Source organism: Aricia agestis, chromosome Z (genome assembly GCF_905147365.1).
Source record: "Aricia agestis chromosome Z, ilAriAges1.1, whole genome shotgun sequence".
NCBI lineage: Eukaryota > Metazoa > Arthropoda > Insecta > Lepidoptera > Lycaenidae > Aricia > Aricia agestis.
Window position 1 is genome coordinate 2,465,586 of NC_056428.1, and position 19,653 is coordinate 2,485,238.

At 36.6% G+C, this 19,653-nt stretch overlaps 1 long non-coding RNA gene across 1 annotated transcript; it reads left to right on the forward strand.

The window, feature by feature from the left end:
* Positions 1-4,777: 4,777 nt before the first annotated feature.
* Positions 4,778-19,653, forward strand: LOC121739291. Its single transcript, XR_006037424.1, has 3 exons — positions 4,778-4,788; positions 14,597-14,600; positions 19,580-19,653. It is a non-coding gene; the product is annotated as an uncharacterized LOC121739291 (long non-coding RNA).

Below are 19,653 nucleotides of genomic sequence, written 5' to 3' on the forward strand. Positions count from 1 at the left end.
GTCTTTTTACTGCAGACTGAAGCTAATTAAGCTAATTACTGCCATGTAAATAGAAGTATCATTTCAGTCGCTGACTCATATGTAGGGTGTTAACATACTGACGGAAAACGCTGCGTTTTGAGAAGGACGTATTATTTGTTTCCTCTCATTATTAATGCGCTTTGGTCTAAAGCGTATTGAGCTCTTAGCAGGGAATATTAAGAATTCGGAGCAAATATAATATGGCGTTACTAGCACAAACAGTAAATAATCCGACCAAAATCTGACAAGTACCCGTCATATTAGAAAATTGACAAAAACGTTGTCAAATTGCGAAAAAAATTTTTTTTTCACTGTCTGTGCTGGTGGTGCTAAAATGCAGTAATATATTCTATTATTACCATGTAGGTAGAAATATTATCATTTCAGGCGCTGCGTTTTATTCACTTTGTATTATAAGGCAGTAGAAACAAGACACTCATGTAGGACGTTTTGCACTTTTTAAGTGCCTTTTTAAAAAAAAAAGTAAAAATAAGAAAATTGCGTCAGGACACGTTGCATGATTGAAAATTATAAGACGGTGGGAGAGTAGACTGTAAGACAGCATACTGCATAGGAAAAGAAGGATATTTTCTACCACCCGATGGATATATTGTGCCTGCTGTTTTTAAAATAATAATTTTAAGAAGCAGCTCTGTTTTTCGATGTAAGAAACGTAAGTAAGATACAAGTGCCCAATTAAAGAACTCAGCGAATATAACGCGACGATATTTGACAGTTAGTCACCACCTTAACGTAGGAGTACTACATTATACTGCGTTGTACACAAACATGTTTTAACTGAACATGGCGCGTGGTAATGGAGTTTTCCTATTTATGTTTTTTTTTTCCATTTTATGTTTTCTGATGACTTGAACGCATCAAAATAGTAATTTAAATTTTAAAGCAGATTATATTACAGTGCATCATGATAATTTTATTTTCTTGATATTATTGGGTTTTGACTTGTGAGTTGAAGATTAACAATCCATACTAAAATATAAATGCGAAAATCTCTGTCTGTCTGGTCTGTCAGCTAAACAAACTACCCAATTTCAGCAAAGTCTGCCTGCCTGTCTGTCCGTCTGTCTGTCTGTCTGTTACCTCTTTACGCCTCAACCGCTGAACCGATTTTGCTGAAATTTTGTATGGATATACTTCGAGTCCCGGCAAAGGACATAGGATACTTTTTATCCCCAAAATATGTACGGTTCCCGCGCGATAAACGAATTTTGGAGCATTGAAGTGGGGGCGTCATCTCGTTATAAAATTACTAGCTATCAACTCCATCTACTTACATCTTCAATTGTGATGTAATAATATAATTAATATTGTTTTGAAAGGTCTCTATAGACATGATCCCTTTCAAAGATCACTATTGTCATGCTTTTTTTTTTTATTAAATAAGGGGGCAAACGAGCAAACGGGTCACCTGATGGTAAGCAACTACCGTCGCCCATGGACACTCGCAACATCAGAAGAGCTGCAGGTGCGTTGCCGGCCTTTTAAGAGGGAATACGCTCTTTTCTTGAAGGTTTGCAGGTCGTATCGGTCCGGAAATACTGCTGGTGACAGTTCATTCCAGAGTTTTACAGTGCGCGGCAGAAAGTTACGCGAAAAACGCACTGTGGAAGACTGCCACTCATCAAGGTGATGAGGATGGTATGTTTTTTGCGTGGGACGATAGCGAATAGTTGCAGGTGGTATGATTCCGAACAATTCCTCAGAGCACTCCCCGTGATACAACCGATAGAGGATGCAGAGTGAAGCTACATCTCGGCGTAATTCCAGGGAGTCCAAGCTGTTTGAAACACTATGGCAGTCAACAATTCGAGCAGCCTTTCGTTGGATACGATCCAGAGGGAGCAGTTGGTATTTTGGCGCCCCTGCTCAGAGATGAGAACAATATTCCATATGAGGCCGAACCTGCGCCTTGTAGAGTTGTAGGCGTTGGTCCGGACTGAAGTACTGTCTCGCTCTGTTAAGAACACCAAGCTTCTTCGAGGATAATTTGGCCTCAAGATGATATCGGAACTGGACTTCGCTCGGTATGTTGACGCCAAGTATCTCAATGCTAGGGGAGATGGTTAAAGATGTGCCCTCGAAACGAGGATAAACGACCATTGGTGACTTTTTAGTGGTGAACGCGCAGACTTGTGTCTTGGTGGGGTTGAATTGGACTAAGTTACGTCTACAACGTACAATGCTAACGATTCACACCACATTGATCCCACCAAATACATTGGACAATAGAACTGGATTAATATTATAATAGTAGGGAAGCGTCATAAGACCGGAACACACTAAATAATACATACCTAATCTGTGCGCCTAGCATGCGCCAACGAGAAAATTTTGTCTACATGTTTTCTCGATGTTTGATGGTTTGTCTCTTCATCTCTATTGACCTAACATGACATACATTTTTTTCTCGTGTAGATCTGTCGTCAAAATTAACGAACACATTTTTATCGAGTTTTGCGAAACTTTGACATAATGAGAATATTAGTTTCAACGAGATATCTCGAGAGTGAGATAGACGCACTGGTGTATATTTTATGGTTGACCTACAATAGTTAATCACTTCATCTACTGACGTCTTCGAGTATAATTCATAAGCGCTAGTAATTGTCTTCCTTTTGCTGTGCTCTGCTTCTTTTCTCCTGTGCTCAATTTCATAAAAATCGTTCGGTTCGTGAGATTAGCACGTTCAATCAAACAGAATTTTCCAGAAAATTCGTTTATTGCACGAGAACCGTACATTGTTCCGGGAGTAAAAGTATACTATGTCCTTTCCCGGGACTCGAAGTATCTTCATACCAAATATCAGCAAAATGACTTGAGTGGTTTAGGCGTGAAGACGTAACACAAAGAAATAAAAACCTTCTTCGCTTGCCCTAGCTGAATTATGCCACCACCTGGGCACTTTTGAAGTACGCTTTACGGAAAAACTATAGTAGGGGAGGGGAAGGTGCTAATTTTGTAGTCACTCGAGCGTCATGGAGATCTAGTAGGTTTTTCACATTAGTTAAAACTGATAAAAAATAATAAGAACGTTTTTCATTTTCGCGGTGGGTTCAGAAACTGCGGCCATTTTTAAGTTTTGAAAAAGAAAATATATTCAGAAAATTGCTTATTTTTGTCAGTTATTATAATATTTTAGACAACAAGGACTAAATCATTTAGTTTAGTGCAAAATAAAATATCTGCGAAGCTTAGTTAGGAAAATATGAAGCTTTTTTATTTTTATATTTTAAAATGGCTTCCCTAACCTTTGAATCGTCAGTGCTTTATATGGAAGCTTCTTCGGGGTATACTTAACATCCTCTATCTTAAATCTGACAAATCCGATGACATTTCAATATTTAAAAAAAATTAACCCACCACGTGAGAAATCTGGTTTCTATACCATGATGACTAGACACATAAATGTCGGAAGCCTATACAAGCTTAATCTGACACGCTCGAGCTAATCCCGAAATCCCCTCTTCCCCACCCCAACTATATTAATTTGTGTCTTAACATATTATATAAGTAATTTTTATTTATAATATGTAGACTAGCTATATGACCGAGCTTTGCTCGGTATTCGATAAAACACGAATAAAATGACATTTTCTAAAAATGATTCCTAGCTAAATCGATTGATCGCCCCCGAAACCTAAAACCTAAATATACTAAATTTCATGAAAATCGTTGGAGCCGATTCCGAGACTCCAATTATATATTTATATACAAGAATTGCTCGTTTAAAGATATAAGATATGTGTTATCATCGGTCAGTCAAGGTTTGGGTACCTACTACTAAAATATTAAAAAAAAACTGCCTAAATGATTATTACCACGCAGAAAAACAATGCGAGCCCTCACAAAGCTCGGCTTTTAGCTAGTTATTCTGATTAGAATAGATAACTACGTTCTATTTACCCCTAACTTGTTTGGATTATGAATGTTGTTTTGTTATTTTAGGACCGTTGGAGTCGCGATATTGTCTATTTCTAAACTATCACTTAAACAGATTTAAAGTTGCTAAACTGAATTTTGATCAGTTTCATGAGTTTCGTCCAAGGTTAAACTTAATTATTAAAAGATGAAGAGTAGCTTATTGTGAGTCAGTCAAATATAACAGATCTTTCTAATGTGTAATATCTTCTTTATTCTTCTTCTATATACGTGTAATATATCTTCTAAACCTATAAATAAAAATAATTTTAAATTTTGTTAGTCTCGCTAAAACTCGAGAGTGAGTGAACCGATTTGGCTGATTTTAGTCTTGAAATGTTCGTGGAAGTCCAGGGAAGGTTTATTATACTAGGAGAAAGGTGATATACAGTTCAAAGGGGAATCTAACATCTAATATCGAAATAAAATAAACAAGTTTTTTCCCAAAGTCATTACCTAGATTTATGTGTCTGCTTAAATCACCTTGGACTGGGGACCTAATGAGAAATGACAATCCATACTAATATTATATGTGCGAAAGTGTGTCTGTCTGTCTGTCTGTTACCTCTTCACGCTCAAACCACTAGTAATTACCGAAATTTGGTATGAAGGTACTTTCCCCGGTCTCGGTCGAAGTCCCGGGAAAGGACAGAGGATGGCTTTTTTTTTCCAGAAAAATGGACGTTTACCCCGCGATAAACGAATCGGCCCAACGAAAAAGGCAAGAGCGTCAACTTGTATAGCCTATTTTATTATCATGGTGGCTAACCTAGGATATCTATTAGCTTTTGTAAGTACATCTCCTGTCAACGCAAACTGCAAATATAGGTTTGCTAATGAAATCGAATGCATTACTAAAATCTGATTACATGCTGATTGAAACCACTTAAGCCGTATTACCTAGGTTCGTGTACATATACTAAAATAGATTTTGACTTAAATGAACCTTGGATTCATCATTATAATCATTAATTTTATTCTTTTACATCATGCAAAAGAATGAATGATGACAAATTGCATGGCTTTATTTAAATACTGTTTTAACTATCATAATGTGTTAAAATGTGCTAAAATAAATGTGTTAATTTAAATCAACTTCAGATATTTTGTTTGTATGATCTTCTGCCTATAAATATTAAGCAGAAAATTAGCTTGATAGTAATAACAACAAATAGCAAAAATTGTTTTAGGAACCTGTACTATTATTTGTAACACATTCATGAAAATGAAAATAATACTTTTTCATTATTTTAATTCTTAATTTATATACTATATTTATAAAGGATCCGAAACATTCTCATCCGCATCTGCATCCGCGGATGTGAACCACTAAAAATCCATATCCGCATTCGCATCCGCGGATATGAAAAAATCTGGATCCACAGACCACAACATCCCTGGTATGGACAAGCTCTTAGGTTGCCGTCGTGTGCCGCGAGGATCGGATATTCACCTTAACGTAATTCATGGTTGACCCCCAGCTTCATCAACGGTTTCCTCACTCCGCGCGCTTTCAATTTTAAACTTTTCTACCTCGGGTAAAACATTAACGCCATGACTACGCTATTTTGGGTTTATTACCGCGTAAAAAACGTATTGTTCGCGAGTCAAACAGACAGATTACCAGCTTAAGGAACCTCGTAAGCCCGAATTAATGAGATAACGGCGCTAATGTGAAAGCAATAAGGTCGATAATGGCCGAGCGATAAATATTTTTGGGAATCGCTCGTAAAAGTAATTTTGTGTACGCACTTATGCTACTCGTACTTAGCTGTATTACGCCATCATTAGATATTATCTCTATAAACATCATTATCGGTTTATATCACTATAGTATAAGCCACGAATAAGGTACTTCATATTGCCAGCTGTGTTCAAGTTACCTACGTGGATTTTAGTATAGATATAGTTTTTACAATATGGATTGCATCATAAGAACTTTGTAAGCATGGTACTAATTACGGGCAATATCTTATAGAACAACAAAATAATTTTGAAAATCGGTTCACAAGCGACGAAGTATCTGCGAACAAACATAAATAAATCGGCCAAGTGCGAGTCGGACTCGCGCATGAAGGGTTCCGTGCCGATCAAGAGGAAACTAGGGAAAATTGTGTTTTTTGTATGGGATTATTTATTTTATTTATAGTTGGGAGGGGAAGAGGGGATTTCGGGAGTAGCTCGAGCGTGTCAGATTAGGCTTGCATCGGCTTCCGACATTAGTTATCATGGTATAGAAATCAGATCTCTCACGTGGTGGGTAATTTTTTTTTAAATATTGTAATGTCGTCGGGTCTGTCAGATTAAGTAAGGGGATATTTAGTATATCCCAAAGAAGCTTCCATAATATAAAGCACTGATGATTCAAAGGTTATTTAAGCCTGTAGGGACATTTTAAAATATAAAAAATTAAATTAAAAAACCTTTTTTAAATTTTTTAATTTAAATTTATTCAATATTTTTTAAACCTGTGTTGGTTATAGTGCAGAATAATTCCTATCAACATAGTCATATTCTTATGATTACCATTTATCAATGCCCTTTTCGATGAGGCCGTTAATAGGAGCCCAAACATGAAATCCCCACTTTGGGTTCATACGAAGCTCGGCTCCTATAGAATCCAGGTGATGCTGCAGCAGCAGCATGTAAATATTTACTATCTACTTGCTACTGATTGTCGCAATTAAAATGAGCCCAAACACGAAACCTCTGCTCTATGTTGGTGAGGAGTTGGATATCCTATTGATTACCAGGTAATGCTGCAGCACCAGGTCAACTTTCCATTAATATGTGTATACGTATATTGTTTATTGACAAACGTCACGAACTAGAATGAAATATAAAACCCATCGAAACGAATACAAGTTGCTAACGGCCTTTCATGAACCAGATAAACCCTGATTGTCCAGCACTGAGCTGGCTGATAATGATGAATTATAGCTAAGAACATTCTCGATCTTGTCAGCTTTCAAACAAAAAAAACTAGATCAAAATCGGTCCATCCGTTTGGATGCTACGATGCCACGGACAGATACACACACAGACAAATAGACAGACAGACGCGTCAAACTTATAACACCCCTCTTTTTTGTCGGGGGTTAAAAATGGTGTCAAGGATAACGGTGTCTACACTAACACACTGTATGTATATATATTTGAGGATTTTGTGAAAATTTTAAGTGCGTACAGTGCAGTAGATGTTGCCATCATGTATAAGGGCCGCGCCACACCGGAATGGCAGCGGCGAGGCGAGTCCTTTTAGTGTCATGTGATTTTAGACTTTATCTTCGTTATTATAATACTAATATAAAATATCGCTTGAGAAATCGCGGCCGTCGGCGGCCACGATTGGCCGTAGACTTCTCAAGCGATACTATGTATTACATTAATGAAGATAAAATTTAAAATCATATTATGACACTGAAAGTGCTCGCCTCGTCGCTGCCATTCCGGTGTAGGGCGGCTCTTAGTTAGCCAAAAAGGCCAAAAAAGTCACGTTTGTTTTATAGGACCCTCTTAAATATTAACTTTATTTTGTTTTTAGTATTTGTTATTGTTATAGCGGCAACAGTAATACATAACCTGTGAATATTTCAGAAGTCTAGCTATAGTGGTTATTGAGTTACAGACTGGAGACAGACAGACGGACGCACGGACAGATGGACAGATATCGAAGTCTCCCGTTTTACCCTTTGGATACGGTACCCTAAAAATAGTATTTATTAAATGAAAATATTTCATTAAGAATTATAATTTACGTTAATTGTTTTCTTAAATAAAATATGCTTTCAACAATGCCTGAATACGAAAGTTGCATTTGAAACTTTCAAGACTCACGTTGGCAGATTGCCCAACAAATTGCTCTAAAGTTGCTCTTGCTCGATCCTAGGTAACATTTAACCTTATAACGTCTATTAACTATAATTTAACACCCGTTTAACTTCAGGTTTGTTGGGAAACTAAAAAAGTTTTCACAGAAATGGCGGTTAAAATATTTCCGGGACGCTATTCTTGGGCATCGGGGTATATATTTTAATTCATAGTGCATTATGTAAGGTAATTATCCATATATAAATGCGAAAGTGTGTCTGTCTGTTACATCTTCACGCCCGAACCGCTGAACAGATTTGCTGAAATTTGGTATGGACATGCTTTGAGTCTCGGAAATCATCTAGGATTATACATTTCGTCTCAAAAAAAAAAAATACAGTACGATTCCCGCACGATAAACGAATTTTGACACTACATAGTACGTAGGGTTGATTCAGACCGCATCGCGATTCGCGACGCGTAGATGCATTTCTAAATTTATGTTGTCCATGTCCACGCCTCGCCTCGTCGCGTAGCGGTCTGAATTGACCTTTAGTCTGACGTAGTTCCGGGTACCATCTAATTATCAATGATCACCTACGAAAAATATTTCAAAAAAAAACGGCCAAGTACGAGTCGGACTCGCGCACGAAGGGTTCCGTACCGTTATAGACGAAAAAAAGGCCAACAATTGTGTTTTTGTATGAGAGCCCCCCTTAAATTTTTATTTTATTTAAATATTATTAATAATCACTAAGTTATTGATATCTAAGAGCAAAAAAGGTCAAAAAATAACGTTCGTTGTATGGAAGCCACCCTTAAAATATTTATTTTATTTTGTTTTTAAGCGACTTCCAAAAAACGAGGAGGTTAATATGTTCGGCTGTGGATATATTTTTTTGTATGTTTGTGAACCAACAGATTTTCAAAATTTTTGTTTTGTTATATTAGGTTTTTAGTGTTAGTTGTTATAGCGGCGGCAACAGAAATACACAATCTGTGAAAATTCCAAACAATAAATTTCCAAAAACATCGAAGTCTCAGTAATGGGGTCACGTTTTTACCCTTTGGGTACGGAACCCTGAAAACTATTTTATTCGTAGAAATTGTAGATGATTCACCTTATTTAATGTCAAACCATAATAGGTTAACCTACCTTATTTAATGTCAAACCATAATAGGTTAACCTAACCTTAACTATACAACAAAATCTTAATTAGTGCAGCTTGAGTCTTGACTCTTGAGTGACAGAAATATTATAATATATTCCCGGGATTTATATTTTGTTTTTTTTTAACTTCTTTATAAAAAATTTGCTCAGACAACTTAATAAAATTTTTCTACCAGCTGTCGAATATAATTCTCCATTATTCCATCATAATATTATTATATCGCCAAGTTTTATTACACAGTATTTTCGTGGTGTTTTTTCAACAATTACAACAGTACAGTAAGTATATTATTTTTATACGTACGAGTAGTCAAAATATTTTAGTTTATCTGTCCTTGCTAACGAGTGTACTGTAAACAACTCACCAAAATAACCTTCCCGCTAGTATAAATTTTATTTTACTGCATTTTGATTGATGGCTGTTTGTCCCTATACGCTTCATTTGAAAGCTTCGCACAACGCGGGAGATCGCAGACGACAGACTTTTGTGCGATCGAGTCTGCGGCGCTGATACAGTCGGCATGGCGCGAAAAGTGTGTCGTCTGCGATCTCCCTACGAGTGTGCAAAAGTAGCTGGCGCCAAAACTGTAGGACAAAACGCTTTATCCTGTACGTCAACTTTAAAAAAATGAGTTTAAAAATGTTTTACATAAGGCCATCCCCTGAGCAAAAGACCTTGACCATACATTTACCGCGTTGCCGAGATCGCGCCAAAATCCAATTTTTTTACTCATCTTATTTAAAAATTGACCTTAAAAAAAAATCAAACTTCCAGTATGGTATGTACTATGTAGTTAATGAAATTGTAAAATAACCGTAATTTTTAGGGAGATACTGAAAGAAGCTGATATCAATTATCATGAGTATAAAAAACAAAAATAGGAAATTAATAACTATGAAAGAAACTGAAGATTAGCTATTGCTGTATTTTTATTATAATTTTGTAGCTTTTAAATTATGAGTTAATAAGGCTCTTAAAACGGTAAATTACGGCATCTCCGTAGGGGGAGCGTCAAGCTTGGGTCACAACTCACAGCAAAATGATACATGGAATATTTCGGTTTAAAATTTGTCCTCAATTTTTTGGGTTCAATCAATACAAAGCTTACATCAAGTAAATACATCTAGACTACATTGACTATATTGTTACAAAACGATGTAAGCCGGGTTGCATCTTTTGTCGTATCGTCCAGCAGTGCTGGATATTGGACTGGATTGAAAAATGACACCTACTGGAACTGTATCTGTGAACTACTGTGTTAATGTGCTAGTAGCGCCCTCTGTTCCGATCGACGCCATTTTGGATGGCTGTTCGAAGCACAAACGGCCGCATTCCTCGTAGTCTACAATGGAATGCGTGAGCATACCTTTTCTAATTGATCACAATCAGTCAAGCGACAGTCATATTTTGCAGTATTTCCACGAACCGTAGGACGGTCTGTACTCTGTACTCAAATTTCTGGGTATTGCATTGAAATCCATCTTTATATAAAATTCTCGTATAACAATGTTAGTTACCTTACTGATTAGTGATTACTCCTCCAAAACGGCTTTACTGATTTTTACCAAATTTTATATGCATATTCAGCAGGTCTGAGAATCTGCTACTGGCTACTTTTTATAGATAAGTGCATTAAATAATTTGTTGAATAAATAATAGTAAATTATTACAACTCGAGACCGACGGTGACCATTGTTTGTGGGACGGGTCCGCGAGTCGTGACCCGTGGGTATAGGTGGGATGGTCACTTCAATAAAATAATACTTATGGGCGGAATAATTTATATGGCAAAAAACGTTTACCGGGGCAGCTAGTTATTTATTAAAAAAAATACGTGTGGCACTCGGGGACTGCCCCGGTAAAGCCATTGAATAACTTATGGCTAGTCTACACGCATACAACGCATACGGTGTGACAACGCCGCACCGCTTTGCCGGTTGGAGCGGGGCGTGTTAGGTTTTTTCGTTACGGAATTTCTTGATTCAGTCGTCGCGCTCAAAGCCCGCGATAAAAACGATGCAATAGCTTAAAATACACTCTGAGGTGGCCGGAAAAAGTGAAATGCAGAACACAGCAAAAACATAGGTACAAAGTGTGAGTTACTTCGAGTACTAGACACGCCGAGACGGTCTACTGAGCGTCTTACGAATTTTTGATAAGGTAAGATGTCTTGACACCATCCCAAAAATTGCACAACTCCACAAAAAATATGCTGCAAAAATATAAAAAATACTCATTTAACGAAAGGTTTAAACTTTAAAGTTATCGTATCGTATATTTTGCACCGTCGATCGGTAGCTAGCGATTTAAATTTATTCATCGGATAAAACACGTGACCGCCCGCATCGCTGAACAGCGGTTACGGAAATAAGGCTACGATTTACGTGGATATTTGCTTCAGTGAGAACTGGGAACGTATCCACAGCCGCACATAATCATTAATGACGTGAGTGGAAGAACCATTACTAACATTTTATAACATAAGGACATTATATTCACTTTTTAACCGACTTCCAAAAAGGAGGAGGTTATATATTCGGCTGTGGATATATATATTTTTTTACCTAATAAGAATTTGAATTAAACCTTGTAACTTGTAGGTAAGTTCACTCATCTCTGGGTAACATATCTGGTTATATACATGGTAGAGCCATGTTTCGGTACGAATAGGCCGGCTCGACTGGAGAAATACCACGGGCTCACAGAAAACCAGCGTGAAACAGCGCTTGCGCTGTGTTTCGCCGAGTGAGTAAGTTTACCGGAGGCCCAATTCCCTAACCTTCCATTCCTATTCCCTTCCTTACCTCCCCTACCCTGTAATCCTATTCCCACTTAAAAGGCCGGCAACGCACCTGCAGCTCTTCTGATGTTGCGTGTGTCCATGGACGACGGAAGTTGCTTTCCATCAGGTGACCCGTTTGCTCGTTTGCCCCGTTATTTCATTAAAAAAATATATTTTTTTCAATTTTAATAATTTTGCCGGTCCTAAAGGCTCCATTTATGTAAAAAAATGCCATTCTTTTTTTAATGTTACTTACCTGCTTTTTCTCCTCATGTCTTTAATTACTTAAAAGTTTTAATATAACCTCCTCCTTGGAAGTTTGTTACAAATATAATCATTTAAAAATGAACAGCTAAATGTGTTGCTAGGCAATATTCTCGAGAAAATTAGTATGTTGTCAGGATTTTCATACTAATACCAGAGTAAACAGAACTAACGACTCAGAAGAAATCTCGAAATTTATTTATTTGAAGTAGTACGTCATATCGGCCGGCGCGCGAGTAAAATGCGTTTAAACAATAATATTGTTGAAAGTGACAGTCACGCCCAACTCGCGTATTCGCCCGTTTGTTAGAACTTTTGAAGTCAACATACTCCTTAGTTCTGTCTACTGTGCTAATATAGCACAGTAGACAGAACTAAGGAGTACCGTAAACAAACATAATATATCTCATATTTGGCAGCCCTATCATTCCTCTTCGAAACAGGCCACTGGATTAGCTGACACTCCTACTAATTTATCTGAGTTTTATGGCCCAGAAGAGTGATGGCCGCAAAGCTATAAGCCTAATGTCTTTAATGGACAAAGGTCAACCGAATACTTGTGGTGTGAAATTTGAAGTAGATAAAACCAAATTTTGGTTTTATCTTGTTTTGCAGTGAGTGTCCACTCACTGATGATGATGATACACTATAGCTAAGAACACTCTCGATAATGTCAGTTTTCGAACATAAAAACTAGATCAAAATCAGACCATGCAGCCGTGTGATGCTACAATGCCAAGGACACACACACATACAGGCTGACACGTCAAACTTATAACACCCCTATTTTTTGTCGGAGGTTTAAATATAATTAAACTTTTAGGTAAATTTGAATAAATAGCAAATTAGACTCTCGGGTATAATGAAGCTTTTCATTCAATTAGAAAATGTGTAACAGACTGAATTGGGCATTCAGATAATTTGGATAATTTTCAAATGAAAATTATTCATCAAATTAGTTAACATGAACAATATTTTTAAATTATAATACTGGAGGATAAGTTTTCCTATTTTGATAAAATTAAATTTTCAAACATACATTCATAAATAAATAATGGTCACTTTATTAAGTTGAATTATTTTTTAAACGTCCTGATGATTAGATAAAGTTTTGAAACTGGTCAATCACCAATTTTGGCGATCATACTGAATATGACCGACATACCGTATTTATGTCATACTTATCGCGGTGTTAAAGGCTTATGTTATCTGTTGTGGACTGGATCTGTAAAATATGACGGGCTCTACCAGATATTTAATTTTAAAACTCTGGATTAACGTTTGCAAACAGGTGATAAATGTGATGATTTATTTCGTTTTTGGGATAAAAAAGATTTATATTTTTAGTCCCTTTAACAGGTTTACTAGAAATTTTATAAAGATACACTTTTTAATAATGAAATAAATGAGTACGATAGCTTTTAATGCAGCCTCTATTTTAATTCGGCTATAGCCTACAACTCGATATTGGGAAAATATTTCTCCAACTACCTATAAAAAAAAAACACAATATTTTGGCTTTGTCTGATAGAAAAGTGGCATGCCAGACAATAACATATTTTGTTTAACGTCTGTACACAATGTGCCTAAATCTTGCGTTTTAGCCAAGACTTTTTCTTTATCGTTTCTTTATAGAATCGTCAATCGAAATGTATGGAATTGACATAAGCGTGTTGACTGTTGACGTTCGACTTTAATATCAATTCGATACATTTTGATCTGTGATTCTATAAAGAAGATAAAGAAAACGTCTTGGCAAAAGGCTTTGTTTATCAAAAGGAAGGAGATAGATATTTTTTGTAACAAATAATATTTCCGTAGTAAACACCTTGTTTTTATGGATAGTTTATTGAGGTCATGAACTTCCGAGTTCAATGGAAATAATTATGAACTTCGACGTTATATTATCGTGAGTTCACAAATATCTGATCGTTAGTTTTGTATACTACTTTATAAGTTGTAAGTTGTAACTCTACTATCGCGATCTAGATAAAGTTAGGAACTTTACGAACTTACACATTTATTATCTTATTATTATAATATAGATTTTAATATTATCTATATATATAAATAAAACTCAAAGGTAACTGACTGATTGACATAGTGATCTATCAACGCACAGCCCAAACCACTGGACGGATCAGGCTGAAATTTGGCATGCAGGTAGATGTTATGACGTAGGCATCCGCTAAGAAAGGATTTTGATCAATTCTACCCCCAAGGGGTTAAAATAGGGGATGAAAGTTTGTATATAATAATACTTCTTAACGCGAGCGAAGCCGCGGGCAAAAGCTCGTTAAATATATAAAATTGTGTCGCGGTGTTTGTTGTCGTCCACTGAAATGGCTGGACCGATTATGTTGAAAGTATAAGCAAGCGTTTCGGTTTAAGACTTGGCTACCATCTATATTTTATATTTTAAAAACGTCTTTATATGAAATGTAGAGTCTTGGCTCTATTGCAAAATTATCCTTTGAGGCTCTCCAGCTTATTCCCACAAAGTAAAGGCATAATATGCCGGCTCAGGTAGTCTTATCTGCTATAATCTGTATAAACATATTAGTAGGATTATTTCAAAAAATATACTGTTGTAGAACGTTGATCGTAGTTCGGTGAACTTTGTACTTCCCTCGTAATAAAAACCTTCCTTGGACTTTCACGAATATTTCGAGGCTAAAATGTTCCAAATCGGTTTAGCCGTCCTCGAGTAGTCTATCTGTTACCTATTCAATGTTAAGATTATCCAGAACACCCATCCAATTAGGAATTCTAATTTAAAAACCTTAATTAGAGTTTCTGTTTAGGTTCTAAAGTGACATTAAAAGCTGCTTCTCGTTTTCTAACTAAATAAGACCTAGGGATATACAGATAGTTTTAGACTGGATTTAAATTCGCCCAAACGCGAAATGGCGTCTACACCGCGAGATAACAACCAGATATATTATGTACTACATGACGCCCGCAACTCCATTGCGCCAAAACTCGTTTATCGCGCGGGAACCGTACATTTTTCCGGGATAAAAAGTATCCTATGTCCTTTCCCGGGACTCAAAGTATCTCCACACCAAATTTCAGCAAAATCGGTAACAGACAGACAGACAGACAGACAGACAGACGGACAGACAGACAGACAGACAGACACACTTTCGCATTTATAATATTAGTATGGATATGAAAGTATGGAAGTAACGATTTACTTAAACAAGAGATAGCCCATCAATGATTGAAATTCGACCTAATTTTAATAATTACCTTCTTCTGTCAGCTCCCCGTTTGAAGTATTGACTATTTTAGATTTAATTTAAAAAAAAAACAATCCATGAGAATGATGACGATGATACTACCCCAGTATTAGGGGTAATGACATTACACGGGTCAACAGGGCACCTTCAGGTTAAGAGCCCATATGACCCTAACTTGACTACATACTTTAACCTAGATCTCAAAATCTGTAAGGTCTAGAAAACTGATTTTTTGACACAAGTATCTTCAGTTCATAAAGATTAAATGCTCAAGACGAAAACACGATTACTAAAAAAATGCTCGATAGTTTCTTTTTTACAAAAAACCTTGTTTAAGACACATTTTCGCTTGGATCTTCGAAGTTTGCTGTCTTTTCTTTAATATTTTTTAATATCTAAAAAGGTATTGATAAAACCTAAATTTGCTCAAAACACTTTTTTCATAATCATTATAGTTCGTCTTTTATTCAAGTAAAACTAACTCGGCGATGATTCCGCGCCGTCCTTTTTCACCTGGCATATGAAAGACGGGCGTGAGTGTGAAGAGAGAAGGACGATGTTTGATTTTTAGAGTCAGGTGAGCTCTTAATCAGCAGCCTGCAGCCATCATCATCATCACTCGTATTTGAAGACGAGCTCGCAGGTGGATGAAGTGGATAATTTTCCCATCTTTTTGGTAAAGATGGCCCCGTGTGAGTTTATTTTGCTAGTTCCCGAACCGGTGGTAGGCACCGTAGTCCCAACGTTGTATTTATAATACCTTTTTTGAATAAACAGATGTTTTATTTTTTATTATTTTATTTTAATATAGAGCTATAGTTATAAGTGTTATAACTTATAGCATATGGCCAATTACTCATTTTTTGTTTTTTTTGAACAAATCTTGTAACCTACCTTTATCATCTGGCTAATATATCTGGCTTTTACTAGAATCCACATTTTTTTACTTCAAGTCATTTTCTTTATAGTTACTCACTTGATCCACTTACGTCTTCATTCGGTCTTCATATTTCGGCCTTAGGGTCAATTCATATCGCAACGTGACAAGTAGATGCATTTCTAATGCATTCCTATTTGTAGGTATTGAATTGACAGATTGGCATGACGTCTCACGCACTTGAAGTCTGTCAAATCCATACAAATTTAGAAATGCATCTACGCGTCGCGTTGCGGTCTGAATTGAGCATTAACTTCTGAAAATCAGGTGATAAGACGGTTCTAGAAAATGACCTATCTGAGTAATTTCTTTGCAGAAAGCATTTCGCCGTTGAATCTGTCAAGCGCCACAAAATGACACTTATAAGCCAAGTAAAAAGACTTTTTCCTTAATACACATTTTTTATATGGCAAAAACACTTTTTCCTTATCATTTTTATATTTTCTGACAGTCGTCAGTATTAAGAATCTCTTAAGATTCGTTGTCTTGTCACAATATCTGGGAAACTCCTCATCATTCCAAGAAGGCATAATCTATTACCTTTCGGGGTAAGCGTGGGCCTCCCTAACCAGATAATGGAATTAAATCACTTCCCCCTACTGTCATCGATAACCTTTTTATTCAATTAAAATTAGATCGACCTTTGAGTCAAAGAGTTAATCTCGTGACAGTGTCTAGTGTCTACCTCAATCCAGCTTAACTAATCCGGTTAAATATAAGAGAAAATGGTGACGATTTATGAATAGGTAACAGGATATAAAAGGTGGCTTTCCGATCCTTGCGACCGCGACCGACACAAATTCAATTGAAATGCCTTTTTATGACCCACACTGTAGGTTTCATTTTGCTTTACGCCATTACAAAGCAGCGTCGGCGTGAGGCAAAGCAGCGTAGACCGATGTCGGTAGAAAATGAAACCGAAAAGCCTAGGTCATAACGTAGCATTTTATTTTATTTTTTGTCGGTTGCGGTCCAAGTTGTAAGGATCGGAAAACTACCTTTAGAGAGCGGTAAACAGTGCGAAAGACTTTGGGATTTCGACTTTATTCGTTAGAAATAAGACGGACAAGATAATTAAGATATATTTTTATTGTTCAATTTTGTTACAATTTTTAACAATGCGAGGAACTAATACATATAAACAAATTACACTGATATAGGAAACATTGGCAGCCGTACTAGTAAGAACTGTGCCACAGCTGCCTTGATGAAATTGCTAGAAATAACTGCTTTGGACTCCAATATTAGGATGAAAGTAACAGCAACCTAAACTCCATACTCCATAGTGTCTGCTTATTCTTTAATATTCGGAAAAGCTGTCATAAAATGATCAAGTTCTGGCTGCCCCTTGGCTCTTACTCTATAGCCACTAGCTTTACATAATATTATACCCACACCAGCGTTGCCAGATTTTTTTTGCGCCAAGTCGGGACTTTGGAACTTTTTGAGTAAAGAAGCGGGATTCTTCAGTCAAAAGCGGGACAACGAAAATAACGATATATAAAATCAAAAGTTTTTTTTAAATTTTTATCTATAAATTGGCGTTAAAATCACGTTTACGTGACAATAGATAGCTAAAGTAGCCAAAGAAAATCCCTCCCCTCTACCTCCCACACTCTTATCTTCATTAAGCACCTTTCTTTCTCAGCAGGCTGCACGTACGTTCGGACTTTCCCCGAAAAGCGGGACTGAATCTGTCCCGCGCGGGACAGATTAATTTTGATGAAAAAATCGGGACGTCCCGCCAAAATCGGGACGTCTGGCAACGCTGACCCACACCCACAAATTCTGCGATCTATTTCGAATCATTCCTTAGGTACTAAATAATTATTGGCCCGTGGATAAAATATAATATCTCCTAGAACTAACCTTAAACCTAGTGAAAGTAATCAGTAGAGAGAGTTAATAAAACCAGTGTTTTTATCGATGAAACTTTAATAAAAATGTCGTCAGTTTAAAGAGTCGATTTACAGTCTTACATCGCGCGATAAAATCCACAAGTTTTATTAGCAGTTAAAAGTTTTAGATCTGTACCAGATTGCGTAGCTCTTTTTTCACTTTGTAGAAATATTATGTTTGTAAGTCGAGGGTTGTTGGTAACATTTTCATTCAATTGTATCTTAATTGCTAGGTTAATGTGTTACTAAAATATAAGTTTTAACAGTAAAATTGATAAGAACTATTTGGCTAGCTTGTGTATTACTAGTTTTTGCCGACTGGGCCAACCGCGTACCTACCACAACCACACCACGACCACACCACGACCACACTACGTGGTCGGGCATATATTTCGTATTATAAATGAATAAGACTGTTCCGTTCGTTGCGTCTGAATTGACCCTAAGTTAATAATAATTATGATAATAACTAATACATTATTTGGTAAGTAATAAACTCCAAACTAGGTGCAGTTGAAAAAAACTAGATAACGTAAAAGATTGCCTCCGTATGAAGTTGGTACTCTAATAATGGTGATTCATGCAATTTGGCCATAAAGATAACTTGGCATAGTTTTCCAAAACACCATTTGTTATGACAGCTACTGAATACTTATGTGTTTGTGTGTGTGTGTGCGTGTGTTTGTGTGTGTGTGTGTGTGTGTATGCAACTACAATTTTATTCGACTGCGCCTGAAGGAAGGCTTTACAATTTTGACGGTCTGGACTCTGGGGTAAAAACACTAAACTACTGTTTTTATTTCCGTCACGACTCCACTCTTAAAACTGATTTGGATGCAATTAAATATGGCAAATGGTCTTAAAATGTAAAATACTCTGACTCCCAGGAAAAACAAGAAATCCTTTTTTGCAGCAAAAAGTTTCTCTGCAGTAAAGTTTATGAACTTAAGTAATATCTTTCTATTTAGATATTACGTCTAAAGCTATAATATAATAGCTAGCATATTATAGTATACTAGCTGTCCCGGCAAACGTTGTTTTGCCATATAAATAATTTTTTGGTATGAAAAATAGATGTTGGCCGACTCTCAGACCTACTCAATATGCTCACAAAATTTCATGAGAATCGGTCAAGCCGTTTCGGAGGAGTATGGCAACGAAAACTGTGACACGAGAATTTCATATATTAGCTAGCACAAAAATATCGCGCACTATTCATAGCCTGGTAGCTGATGATGATGGAATTCCTTGGGAAATACGTTGATGAGAACGTAACAGCGTGAGGAATTTTACATACCACGTAAAGTCGGGTTTAATTAATGTCCTGGCTGTTCGTGAGGCTCTCCACTGAAATACTTGCATACACTGTACATGTAGGTATGACAGCATTAAGGACAAAGGTTCCTAGCCTTATCTTGGTCAGGGGCCACTAAGTAGGCATAGTAACAAATATATACGTGTGGCTCTCGGGGACTGCTGTGGTTAAGCTTTATCAACTTATTAATTATTTTTAGTATACGTCTAGTCGCACGCATACAAACACCGTGTTGAAGTCTGCTGAACTGAAACGACGTTAGACGATGCATGG